Source organism: Melozone crissalis, unplaced genomic scaffold (genome assembly GCF_028551555.1).
Source record: "Melozone crissalis strain CALT ecotype California unplaced genomic scaffold, PUWL_Pcris_2 ptg000009l_1, whole genome shotgun sequence".
In the NCBI taxonomy this organism is placed as follows: domain Eukaryota; kingdom Metazoa; phylum Chordata; class Aves; order Passeriformes; family Passerellidae; genus Melozone; species Melozone crissalis.
This window is the reverse complement of record NW_026535787.1, coordinates 8,306,038-8,320,398: the sequence shown is the minus strand read 5'-3', so window position 1 is coordinate 8,320,398 and position 14,361 is coordinate 8,306,038.

Sequence of the window (14,361 nt, the reverse complement as noted above, 5' to 3'; positions counted from 1 at the left end):
CTTTGACTGCATTCAAGACAGAAAATGCTAAAAAAAGAATATTCATGTACACATATCCATGTGTAAATGTTTATAATATCTGTATCAATGTGCACAAACTTATATACATATGTACACCTATAGATAGAAAAAAGAGTTTCCACTGCTATGATCAAAAGCAAAGCAGGTAGTAAAAAATCCTGTGTCAACACTAGAGAGATTTTTCAACAAATGAAGGCAAGAGTCTTTTCAATACAACATTCTGTGTCATAAATAACTTCCTAGGTTCTATAATGGCATTACTGCCCATTGAAGTAGCAATTGCAATGTGTCATAGTGTTTATTATTTTATGACCAGATTGTTTTTTTTAAAGAAGCACTTTTCGAACCATTGCAACACTTAGGACATTTTTGTCTCTTGACATTAAAACTCTACTTAAAGTAATGCATGCAATTGCTTGACAAAATGTTTTGGAACTAAGAGCATGATTATTAGCTTGGATTCTTCAGGACAAAGTGAGTTTTAATAGGATGCAAATATTCACTCTCATTTTACTAGTCCAACAGTACTTTCAATACGTTTATATTTCAAGAATAAGCAGAGTATAATAATCTAGCTAGTTATAAGCATTATTTTTATTTTGGTGCTATGAGAAAGAAAAAAATCTAATTGCCTTTTTAACACCAATGATGACAGCAGCTATGGTGATAATAGTTTAACATAAGAATTATGTCTTATTTAGGTTAATATAAATATACCCTAATAAACACTTAAAACCCAAATGCTTATAATCCAAGCCTGTTTGTGCATTCCATTAATAATAAATACAAAGAAACAACAACAACAAAAAAATCTGTATTTTGAAATAAAATCAGCCATTTAATCATGAAACAACTAAACCAGATGTATTGTAGTAATTTACCTAATTATGAAGGGATTGCAGAGTATTAATTATTTAGCTAAAGATTTTAAGATGGATTAAAGTTTAGTACATAAATGTTCTTTTCAGATTGTTTCATAAATTGTGATAAAGTAAAATAAATTTACCACTCTAACATGTCTGTTTGGGGAGTCTTTTCTGTTTGTTTGGAGGGTGTGTGTGGTGTGTGCTCATTTTTATTCTGTGTCAGGTAAACATGATGGAATATTACAGAATTTGCTAGACCACTGCCTAATTATACTTTTCCATTCCTGATAAACAGAAAAACTCTAAAAGGAAACATACATCATATATTTAAGTGGGCACTGTCCACAAATAATCCATCCTAATCAATTACACAAGATGTTTAAACTTGAAAAAAATGTGTAGGTTTGCTTTGCTATAGCAGCAAAGTAATTACATTTTCCCCGTTTAGGGCTTGCTGGGAAATTTATATCCCCAAATTAATTATAGAATTATAGGGAAATGGATTTCCATATAAGCAATATATCAAACTGTTGAATCTACAGGCACCAACAAATTTAGTCAATGGTTATAAATAAATATTTTGGAGATAATATTAAAATAGTCTACATACCACTTTACTATTTTCCCATTTTATGAAGCAACTGACCAACTGTTCAATGTTGTGCTTTACTAGACCATTGCAATGCTTGAATAGTTGAGCTGTAATAACACAAGTCATTGTAAATATAAATATTACTTCAAAATGAGTATGCTGTGAAAGTGCTTTTAGAACACTGTAGCATCATGAACTTGCAATTCATCAATCCACATGTAAGGAAGATACTATGAATTTAAAATCACAGTTTAAACATTTTCTCTTAGAATAGATATGATATAGATTTTTTTTTAAATTAGAACAGCTGGTTTGAGAAAGGCAAGTGCTCACCTTAGTATTCAGGGCAGGGAAAATTGCTTTTATTATTTATTATTTCCCTCCTTTCCCATCATCTCTTGTTACAAATGAGAGTTTTGGGCACCTCCATTATAGAAACATGAAATCATCTAGGTTTTACAGTCTGAATATAATCCTAATATATAGGAAGATTTCTATCATCTTAGCTCACAGTTTTCTCAGGGTGAAATACAGCTTTGGGCAAAAATCCCAGAGACAGCTAAATCATCAGGTAACTTCTATCTAAAAACTACTCTGCGGACATAATTACTCATTTAAATCATATCAGCTTCGTGCAGATATGATGCATAGGGGCTGCTCAAGAGATGCACCACACAGTTGGACCACTGTGATCAGCTTCCATGTCCCGCGGCTTGTTTTCAGCATCACTAAGCTTGGCCCAAGGCAAGATGAGCAAATTGTGAGTTTTTGGGCTTTCTCTGTACAGATTCAAGACATGTTTCAGGAGCAAACACCACAATTTTGGCTTGCTACCTGAAGGAAAGAAATCCAGACTGTGAGAAGAAGTGGCAGATTGACTGTCAGCTGTTTGGAAAACAGTCTCCTTCCTCCTGGTATTTGTGTTACCTTAGTCTAACAACTTCATCAACAACTCCCTCTCTCTTTACAGAGGTGTGAACTTGGGAGAAAAAATACCTCCATAGTAAGTTGCGTTTCTGCATAGAGTTGATTTTAATACATCTCCAATTCTCCTGCTTTTAGATACGGATTCTCTGACTATTGATATAAAAACTCACACAGCCAACAAAACTTCTTTACTACATTAAATTTCAATATATAGTTTGCATTAATTTTGACACTAAGGACATGGATTTGTGAGGTGTCATTGTTCAGAACTTCCCTGCACTACCAAGACATTATTATGCTTTGTGGAGGATGTATTCTCTCCAGAAAAGCACACCCATGAGCTCAAAGGAATTATTTAAAGAAAAATATACATTGACTCTTATTACCTTTTAAGATGTGGTTTGTATCTGTGCCAGAAGCACTTTGTCATACAGCATAAAAAAGTTATCAGAGAGAAAAGCGTTGAAATCCTGAACATTCTTCTAGAGCAGCATTTTGAACTCTCGACAGATGTCACTAATGTACCTGATTTACAGTACATGCACTTTTACATTTTGTCATTTATATTGACATTCCATTTGACACTCTCTAATGGATAATCAAGGTCAACTAAAGCATAATCAATTAGTCTGCATTAATTGGTGGCCAGAACTACATTTTTCTTGTGATTTCCGACATATCCGTGTACTGTACATCTTCCTGCTTTCCCCAGGGTCCCCCTCAAGCATGTTGCTTCCAGAGTAATTATGAGTTAGAATGTCTTTGTTCAATGATATTCGTGCAAATTATTCTCCAGGACAACCAAACAGAAGGCAAATTTTGCTTTAAAATACTCCATGCTTCTATCAAAAAATATCATTTTCTCTTTTAGTGGCACATCGACAGTAATGCTATAAAAGAGACCTTGACAATCAGAGTGGCAGGTAAGAAGGCAGACTGAAAACCACCACTTCAGAAAAGGCACCTGAAGAGGGTAAAGGGAAAAAAAAAAAAATCAAAAGTGCTTCTCCCTGCTGTCTAAAAGTGTGCAGAAAGGAAATATCCTGTTTACACTGCACCCCCTTTGCTCTTCTATGCAATGTTTTCTCTCTTCTATTCCCTACTTACCCAGATTAATCTACTCCTAAGTATCTTGTCCCTAGCATTCCTATTAACTTTGGAAACACCTTGAATTTCTCTCTGAGCCTTATGAGAATCACAACTAAACTTGATTTGATCATGAGAAAACAAATTCCTAATCTCAAGACTTGAACACCTTCCAGCCCCAATTCTGAATCTTCTGAAAATACAAGAGAAAAGAAAGCCATGCAATACAAGACAAAGCCACTCATCTGACATGCAACTGCTTCATTTTTTCCCTCAACAGACAGATGGGGATGCTTGCCCTGCTGACATTGATGCCATTTGGGTTTTGCCTTTTTTCTTTTACATGTTCTCTGCATTCTTCACACATATATTTGTAACTCTGTCACCTATTGCATTAGGACCTAGCTTTCCCAGTAATTTCCCATGGCCTTTCCCTAGGCAGAAAGACAAATTCCAGAGCCCTAGGTCCCAGGAGGTGCAAGGCTCCAGTGCTATCTTGGTTATATTCCTGGGAGCCAAGGCTGAGAACAACTCTCTGAGATCCATTCTCATGGACAGAGCACAGCCAGTGCTGAATGGGGAGCACCAAAGGGGCTTGACCTTAGGGGGAACTGCATCACCACTTGTCCTCCTAATTGGTGCTTTTCATCACTTATGCTGATTTTCTAAAACCTATAAAAACACACTCACCCCTGGGGGGGTGGGCTTTTGTGGACATCTTTCCATAACTGTCCCTGAAGACTTTCAAATAAAGATCCCCTTTTATATTATTTCCTTACTAAAATTATCTCAAGTTTCACTTCCAGGTTGAGAAAAAGGCAACAACAGGTTCTATATGTCCTGATCATTCTGTAATAACAGTGATGGAAGTTTAATTTTTGAAAGGTGATGTCCATGGAGAGGTTCCTTGTTGTTTGTGACCAGGGACTGGACCAAATGCAATGGCCTGAGGCTGAGTCAAGGGAGGTTTAGGCTGAATATCAGGAAGAGGTTCTTCATCTAGAGGGTGGCTGGGCACAAGAACAGGTTCCCCAGGGAAGAGCTGGAATTCAGTGATCCTTGTTGGATCCCTCCCAACTTAGGATATTCTATGCTCCCAGCCATCTTGTCCTTGTGTTCCTGGATGGGTCTGCTATACAATGATTTTTGAAGAGAAATGTGAAGTCTACCTACTTTTTGCAATAAGGAACCTCTCCCTGGACGACATCTTTCAAAAATTGCAGGGAGCTGTCCTGCAATGACATCAGACAGCCCCTGAGTCCCCTTGGAGGCATCACACTGGAGACTTAGAAAACAGGGGTGCTGCATTACCAGGGCAACCCATGGCAGTGCCATCTCAGCCTTTTTGGCATTGTCATTTGTCATATGTCTTCTGCCCCACTGACCAGTAGGAGCAGAGATTCCTTAAACCTTTTTTGCTGTCAGTTTCCAGGAATGTCTTCATTTTAATGGTGCTCCCTTTTAACTCAGCAAAGCAGGACTGACTTGTGTAGACAGCGAGTAACAACTTGGGAATGACCAGCAGTCACTCTCCTAAAAATCTCTCTCTACAAGTGCAGAAATAGCATGCTAACTTGAGACCTCTCAAAGAAAACAGGGAGCTAATGGTCTCTGAAAGCTTGTCACTCAGAGGTAGACTGAGACTCTAGTTTAAGGGCTTCACACAAGTGCAACAATTATTTAGGTTGCTGCCATGGAAACTTACACTGCCAAGAGACTCATGGCAAGTGTCATGAAGCTAACGAAGAATTCCCATGAAAAATAATTTGTTTGGTAATTTCATGACCTGGGACAGCACATGTTGGATTTTGGCACCCAAGGCAGAAGTTTCATGAATATCCACATCAGACCCCTTTCCAATTTGGCTTCTGACACTGTGCTGGAGCGTTCTGGGGTACCCAGTGCAGCGACATCTGTCACAGCAATTCTCTCTGCAGGTTAATCCTTTAGTTGCCCCTCCGGCCTCTTCCATGCTGCATTGCAATGTGGTCACACACGGAAGTGGCTAAAGCCAGCATGCTCAAATACAGAAGACATCAGGAGAAAGGCAATAGAGAAGTTACTTCGTTTGAAATGTGTGCTTTGTGTCCTGCTTGCTGTGTGTCCCATTGGCAGAGCACTCCTGGGCCAGCAGCACCCTGTAGGGCACAGCATGGCAGAGTCTTGGCACTCATCCTTTATCCTTTTGGACATTTTGCTTCTTACCTATTTCAAACTAATACCTCTTAATGAAAGAGTGAGGAAGTCAATTAGCATTTATTTAGTCCCCTACACGAGACATAAACAGCATAAAATGCCAGGCTTTACTGAACATGCAGTCCCATCTGAGACATCCATCACCTTAACAACTCAAAATTAAGAACAGGTGTCCTATTCACAGAAAGATAACATACAAATTCACAGGACATCTCCAAACCTCACAAAGAAGAAGGAGAGGTTGTGGGAATGATCTTTGCATACTGAGGAAAAAAAGGACTTTAATTATTTAGCTTGATTTTGTCACTATAGCAACAATGACTGTTCCAGGTTTTCTGCTACTGTTGAGCTTCTTATTCTGACATACAACATTGCCATGGATTGAACTTGGCTGGATATCAGTGGCCCATCAAGCTGTTCTATCACTCCCCTCCTCAGCAGGAGGCAGCAGGGGGTGGGAGAAGATGAAAAAAAATAAAACCTTGCAGGTCAAAATAGCAACAGCTTAATAAAGCAAAACCAAGTCCACGCAGAGAAGCAAAGGAAAACAAAATATTTTTCCACTACTTCCCACCAGCAGGTGATGTCCAGCCACTTCCTAGGTTTCCACAGACATAACAGCTGCTCCAGAAGACAAACATCTTAAGATCCAATGTCCCTCCCCACTCCACTTCTCTTAACTTTTATTGCCAAGCTGATGCCTTACAGTATGGAATATCCTTTGGTCAGTTTGGGTTAGCTGACCTGGTTGGGTCCTCTCTCAAGGTGTTACCTACTCCCAGCCTAGTTGTGAGGGGGACGGTAGAAGAAGGTGATAATGCTGTGCCAGTGCTGCTCAGCAGTAGCCAAAACACTGGTGTGCCACCAACACCTTCCTAAATACCAATGAAAAGCACAGCTCTGTGAGTGCTGCTATACAGACAATTAAATGAGCACTGCTGGGGAGAAGATTGAAGTCCATCTCAGCCAGATCCAACACAAATATTGATGCCTGTGTCCACAGCCTTCAGGCCAAACGAGAGAAGGAAGGCAGTAGATTGGTCAGTGTTTCTTTCCAGGTAATACTAAAATCTACAAGCAAATTCAGCTGAAGGAGAGACAGAGGCACTGCCAAAAGGAGAAAAGAAATACGGAAATAGGGAAATACAGAAATATATCCTTGGCTGATGGAAGACTGACGTATCTGACAAAGTGTTATGTATTGTTTTAACACAGCGTGAAAAACAGAATGACAGCCCAGTCATGCACTTAGAGCAACTCTGCCAACAGTGGTTTTCCTCTTCCCTAAGCCTTTTATGGGCCCTTTATCTCCCATGTGACATTGTAGGAACAGGTACTTGACAGTGGTGCCCACCTCCCCTCTGCACCAGCTTGCTGTCCCACTGTAAAAAGCTGACTGAGGCCTCCTCAAATACCTCTCTATACCAGAAGGAAAAATTCCTCATCAGTCAACCCACCAAAACATTGAGAAAGGCAAGGTTTGTCATCACAAGGCAGAAAGAAAACAAAGAAGACATATCTGGCCATGGGCTGTAAATATGTGTATCACCCTGCTCTCAGTAAGGCCTAGAATAGAGCTTTTAAACCTTTCACAGCAAAAACCACCATTATGTTCCTCTTCCTCACAGTTAGGGGTGCCCATCTAGCTGCAAAGTCTCTTCCTAGCAGAAGGGGAGAAAGGAAAAGAAAAAAGAACTGCAGGGCTTGGGAGCTTGATCAGTATTAATGTTCAGAGTCATTAGGACAAGGAGCTGCAACATGAAGTTCCTGTTTAGACCATTCTGCAAATGTCTGCTCCGGAAAAGTGCCAGACTTGCCAGTTTACAAGTTAGGCCTGTAAATATTTACATTTATCTATAGCATTTAGGCCTGTAATTTGCAAGTCAACAGCAGGGTTTAAGTTTAGAGCTGTGAGCACTTAGGCAAAGCTTTTTCCAGATCATTTCCACAGAAAGAAAGGGAACAAGTATAAAAACCATTTCCACCTGCTTTTGCAGCATTCAGTAAAATTGTTATTCCAGAGCTGTTATTCAAGTTGATGTATGGAGTATCCACTTAAAAAAAACCAGAAATGATGAAAAGAAGGGATTCCTTAACAAATAGAAATACATTTACTTAATATTCCAAGAAGGTAAAAAAAACATTCTGCCTGATTTGCACAAAAGTTACTGCTGTTATGAAACACCAAAATATCAAACAGCATTACTTGCAAATCAAAAGTCATTTAATAAATTCACTGGTGATTACCTCAGGGACAAGAAAGAACTGCTGCTTAATGGTTTATTTTTAAGAAATTGGTCAAGGAAATGAAGCTGCAATGCTTGCCATCTGTATTAAGGCTCCTGAAAACACTAAAAGGAAGAAGTGTCACAGCAATGTAGTCAAGGCTGCATGCTGAAACTTTCAGGCATCTTACCCTTGAGTAAAAAACCTACATTTAAGAAGAAACAGACTACTTGAGACATCAGTTCACACTGAGTGGAAAGTTCAAAAGAACGCCAGAAAATTTGCTGCATTCTTTCATAGTGCTGGATTAGAACATGAATATCAGATCTGAGTTTCCTTTTTTAAAGGAGGATGAATGAGGAATTCTAAGGAATTACTTGTCCATATCTTGAATCAAGATAATCATTTTGTAATCATCTGCCAGATTTTTGATTAAAACAACATGAAAAAAAATTCTGAGGTACACATCCTATGGTAACAAACTAAAACTACAGCCAATGAAGAACAAAAAGAGTTGATGTGGACACATCTACATTTTTTTTAATATAGAGTTTATGTTGCATCCCCCTTCAAAATGGATAAATCACAAACCCTTTGTTAAAATGAGTATAACTGCTCCAGAGTTCTCTGAACTGTTTATCGGCCTCTTCTAAAGATTGCAAGAATTATTTTGAATATTTCAGACAAAAGAAATATTTGATTGCTGAGAAGAGCAGAAGTGCCAGCTAAAGAGAGAAGGATTTATAACCCAGGAAAAAATTTTGGACCAGCTAACCCTCTGTGGGCCCTTCCAACCTGACCCATTCTGTGAGATTCTGTGATTGCTAAGGAAATCAATTTGATTAATCCCTTCATTCAAAAGTGGAGGGCTTAATTCAACAACAATACTGAACATGTAGCTGGCCTCATGCTCTTTTGTATTATTGCCTTTCCCAAAGTTGGTGCACTAGTTGCAAGAAAGGAGGGAAAGTTTGCAAGATATCATTCCTTTACTCCTAAAAGGTTTGATTTGGATCTAAAATAACAGGCTTCTGGATTGCTTGTTTTTTTAATTAAAATAAGTGTTTGTGGGGTTTTTTTCCCCACTTTTTTTTAGAGAGGTCTGTAAACTTGCAACAGCCTTTCATCATCAAGAAACAGTCTAAAATAAAGCTGCATTTTAAAAATACTGTTCATACACAGATTTTGCTTTCTTTCTGTTACAAAAGACAAATTCTACGGCAAAATTTTATTTTCAGTGATGGTTCCATGCTGAAACACCACAGCTGGGGCAGGATAGCACACCTTGGTGCATCAAAGATTGAAGAAGGAACATAGCACACAGATTCCCAGAAAAGAGCATATGTGAGATATTAGAGTGCACCTTTGAATTACGTCTGTTTTGAGAGATTTTGGGTTTTAGAAGGAATGTTGGAGAGGTTTCTCTAGAAAGCTGTTTTTGTGGAAAATCATCTCACTCCTTTGAGATGGGGCTGCTGTGGAAGGTGTGCTTTTTGTTGGTTTGTTTTTGTTTTTTTTTTTTTTTTGGTCCTATTAAATGTTACATCCACCTTCTCTAATGCAACTGGTGAATAAGGGGACTTGCCCACACCAGCTCTAGTTACAGAGATTTAGATGTGACAAGACTCCTCAAGCAGCTGCACAGAGGTGTCTAAGAAATTGCTAAAGCTGTTACCTACAGAGGCTGGCTAGCAAAAGCAAAAGCATGGCTTCTCATTCTGCACTCATAATACAGATTTAACCTCAGGAGCTTTGCAACCCTGCTCCCATCTAAAAAGGACAGTCTTTTGTTCTCAGAACTGTGCAGAAAACATTGTTATACCTGAGTGTGCACAAACAGAAACCCGAGTTGCTCACCTCGAGACCTTGTCAGAAATCAGAGGACAAAAGATGAAGCTCAGTGTTTGCCAAACAGCGAAAGATAAAATGTTGCTCTTATTCTTTAAAATGTACTGTGTTTGAAAATAGGACAGAAAAAAAGCTTTTAAGACCTTGTATCCCAAGAAAGCATGTCTCATTTGTTCATTTCCAAAGGGATTACCTTCAAAATGTAAGACATCTTTGATAGAGCTTATTCTCATTTACTGAAAACAAATGAAAGAGGAAGCAACGAGGGAGAGGAACAGAGATGCCCTACATTACATGCAACCAATATTCTTTGCTAGCACAAGTTTAACAGAAAAACACTTTGTTTTCATGTTTTCTTCCCCAAGAGAATGCTGATATGGAACAAGCAGCAACTAAAGATGTGTCAGCTACCAACCACCTGCAACTTGAAGATCTTCAGAGAATACTGGCAATGAACAGATAGTAACTTACTTCTCTCTGTGTGTTTGTTTGTGTGTCTGCACTTATCTCCCCCACTCTCACTTAAAAATAAGTATCATGTTCTTGAAGTTATCAGATCCATGCAGAAAATAATCTCTAAGCATGAGAAAACTGACAGAAAAATATCAGCATGGAATTACATAACAATTACAATTACATAACAATTACATTAACAATTACAAGGAAATGTCCATTCACTTTGGTTTCCCACTTACACCACCAGATGAAAACGGAATAATTTAGCAAATTCTTTTGCCTTCATATAGAATCACAGAATTGTTGAGGTTAGAAAAGATGCTTAACATCAAGCCCAGCTGCCAACCCAGCACACCACCACATTCACCATTAAATCATGTTCTCAAGTGCTACATCCACACTTAATATCTTCCTGAAAATGGCAGATTTAATATTTATGGTATAGTGTTTTGTCCTATGACTGCAGTTTGTTTTCCTCCTCACAAAAAGAAACAAAGGTCATACTTAGCACTAATATATCAGTTTCATTTCTGCACCTAACAAGGTTATTTTCTCCTTTAAGAGAAGTCTAGGATCCAGTCAAATCCTGTTCTATCCTGTTTTCATCACAGCTTTCAAAAACCTGATGCGCACAAAAATTCAGAGAATCAAAGGTTTAGAAAAATCTCAAGACAAAGACTTGGAACAGAACAAGACAGCACGTTTGTGTGCATTTTCCTTCTGTCTTAGAGCAGCAAAAATGTCAGAGGGAAAAGATAACTAAGCCATACAAGCACTAGCTGGGCTGGAGGAAGATAAGCATGTTAGGACAGGTTATGTGACCCTGGGAAGAAGCACAGGAGTGAAGGATCAGCCTCTCCCCTCACTTTCTGATGAAAGGAAGTCCATCATATTTTAGAAGATTGAGAAAAAAGGGGTAGGTCCACTGTATTATAAAAGGCAACATTTAGGAGAAGACAGAGTAAAACTCCACCATTACAGAACGGATGAGTAAATGTAGAACAATACTGCCCAGATACCTCAGCCTTTGAGCACATTCTATGTCATCTTGCTGACTTAATAACTGAATGCTACCATTCCAGATCAAACAGTGTTTGCTGTTATAAATAAATATATATAATAAAATAAAATAAATACATATAATAAAAGTAACAATGCTATTTTTATTTCTGTATATGTGCTAATAACCACCCTCACCCTGCAAGCTTTTTCTTCCAACTTCCACTATTTCACCTTTACAATAAAGAACTCTTCTCAATGATAAATATGAGAAATGACTCAATAACTATTATTTAAAAACCACATAAATAGAAGGCTGGTTAGGAACAGCATAAATCATCTTAAAGCAGAAAAAGTAGGGTGTTTACAAAAAACAAGAAAAAGGAAGTGCAGAGCTGAAAGGCATTCAAGTGAGAATTTAGACTTTTCAGGAGCTCATGTTTTAACAGTGTCATTACAACCAAATCACTGCATAATCACAGAAGGAAATGTTTCCAAGCAAGTTTCCCTCATGCTGTTCCCAGAAGACCTGTCCCAAACATGAAAGAATAAAGGCAAGAAGCAAGAAATGTTTTAATTAGGCTATTACTCTATTAACTTAACTCATCTGGGAAATACCAGCAATAACTTATTCAGCCTAAATTGTCATTCTTTAATTGCTTTACCTAATAAAAGGCTGTCTTCAGTGCCCAGCCTTTCACAGCTGGCTTACAACCTGTTGTGGGCACCCTTTCAGGTAGGTAAAGGGATATCTCTGCTCAAAAGCTCCCTTAAGCTACCTGAGAGGGTGCCCACAACAGGTTGTAAGCCAGCTCTCCTAAAGCTCCAGCTTTAGTCCCCAGAGCGTCTCTAAGCTCTCATTCACATGTCACCAACATGACCTAGCTTCCCAGCATCACACTGAATCCCTGAGCTGCTGGGGAGGGAAGACAGAGCCGGATTAATGGCAGAAGGAGGAAGAAAGAATGATTACCCAAGTTCACCATAAGGCAATGTGTTCTGCCAGGTGCTCTTTCACCAAAAGGGCGACTGTCAGAATGAGCAGAAAAGACCAAAGTGAGCTGACACTCAAACACCTGGTGGCCAGAGTGGCAAAGAACCCTGAAACAAGGAATGAAATGATCTTACAAACCTATTAATTAATAAACATTTGCCATTCATCAGTTCAAACAGTTGCAAAACTATACTTGTCTTATAAAAGTGGTTTGCTTCCCCTCCTCACAGATTAATAGAAATGATACAAGGAAGAGAGAAGCATCAACCAAGCCATAGGATGTGTGTGTCCTTAGTTACATAAATTTAGCATGCAGAGGCTTAAAGAGCAAGCCATAAACATCTCACTACCCATAAACACCTCACTACCCAGGCAGGAGTCATCAGCATTCTCCCAGCAGCAGCAACACGCTGCAGAGTAGGAGCTTGAATTCCCTCCAGCAGCTGACAGCACAGCAGTGCCTATGCAAAGTCTTCAGAGCCATAAGCCTTGCTTTAAAGTTGAGCACACAATGCATCTCAAGACAGTTTGCCAACTTCATTGGGAAAATATCAATGCATTACTGTTAAAAGCCTGTATATGCATGTGCCTGTCTCACAAAAGGCTGAATGGCATCAAGTTAACAAACTTTAGCAGGTCTTTTCCTGAATCCATGATATGTTTTTAAATGCAGCAGCATTAAGGCAACTTTTAAATTACCAGCTGCTGTGGCTTGATATAGAACTGCAGTGAAGGTATCTGTTGTTTTGTAATCAGCTATCTGTGATCTCTGAGATCTGAGGAGAATTCCAGTGGGGGAGCTAAAGGTTTTATCCAACTGGGAGGCTTTGATCTGCTAAAAAGACATTTTAGAGATGAATCTGAAAAGAATCAGGGTTTCAACCTGTTCTTCTTTGTTCCACCTTGTTCTGCTGCCTAACAAAACCTGCACATGCTAGACTTGCAGTGGATTTGACTGTAAAGCCTTTATTTACCAAACATTTCTAATGTATTATATTGTTTTATATAGCAGGCTTCTATGCAATCATATAAAAAATCTTGCCATGTTCAGCACTCTAAGATTTCTTTCCTAATGTGATTACTTATTTGAAAAACATGGAAGAGGACAGATAAAAAAAGGAATTAACAGTAATATTTCAGTTGGCTTCTTTATTCTCCCTCCTCTACTTCGGCAACAATAGCTCCTGAAGTGTTTCCCTTTTGAAGTCACCAATAGATTGCCAATCAAATTTCTAAAATAAACATCCTGTGTGTTACAGTCACTTTCATTATGCTGATCTGTCTTTTTTTTCCCGCTCCCAAAATGGATCTCCTTTAAGAAAAGCTGAGTATAGATTCTCAAATGATCTAGGAATTCCTGATATGCTTATATTCAAGCTACTATAAACCTCTTGGTTGGCATATTCGAAACACCCTTTCTACCCAAGAAATCCCTCCAGAAACCAAACACAAAACAAAACCCAACCAAACACAATCCCCCACCAAAGGATTATTACATGATGATGTCATTATAATGATTTTAAAGAAGAAGCAGAAATTAGAAGGTGGTCTAGCCTGCTAAAATTTTCTGACCCTTTAAACAGTAGGGCAGTGTTTAAATAGATGTAAAGCAATACTAAGTGTCCTAGCTGCTACTCAAAGGATCCAAATCATCACCCACTATCTACATTCATTCCAAGAAAAAGTGAACCAAGAATGATTTCTTGACATTTAAAATTACTTCATAGCCTAGATGGCTTTGTGGTCAGGATGCAAGCCAATGGCTTTCCAAATAGCAGAAGAGAGGGTCAGAAGAATTATTTCATGGAGGTAAATGTTACTGTCATGTGAACAAAGCCTATGCAGGAGAGTAGGGCAATACAGAACTGAAACCTGCATCTTCTGCAGCTGGAGGAGAAGGGAAATTTTAAACAAGATTCAAAGCAAGGCAGATCACCGAGAGGAAAATGGATCAGAAAACAGAAGCAGAACAATGCAAGGCCTGAACCCTGTTGTTAAAACTGTTGAATTTTAAAGTTTTCTGTAATAACCTTTAGACACATGCCTTGGGTTTTGAGCAGAATTGTGACACCCTACAATGGGGAATAAGTTAGCCTGAAAGCATATTCCACCAGACAAATACCTACCACAACAAGCATAACTAGCTTGCC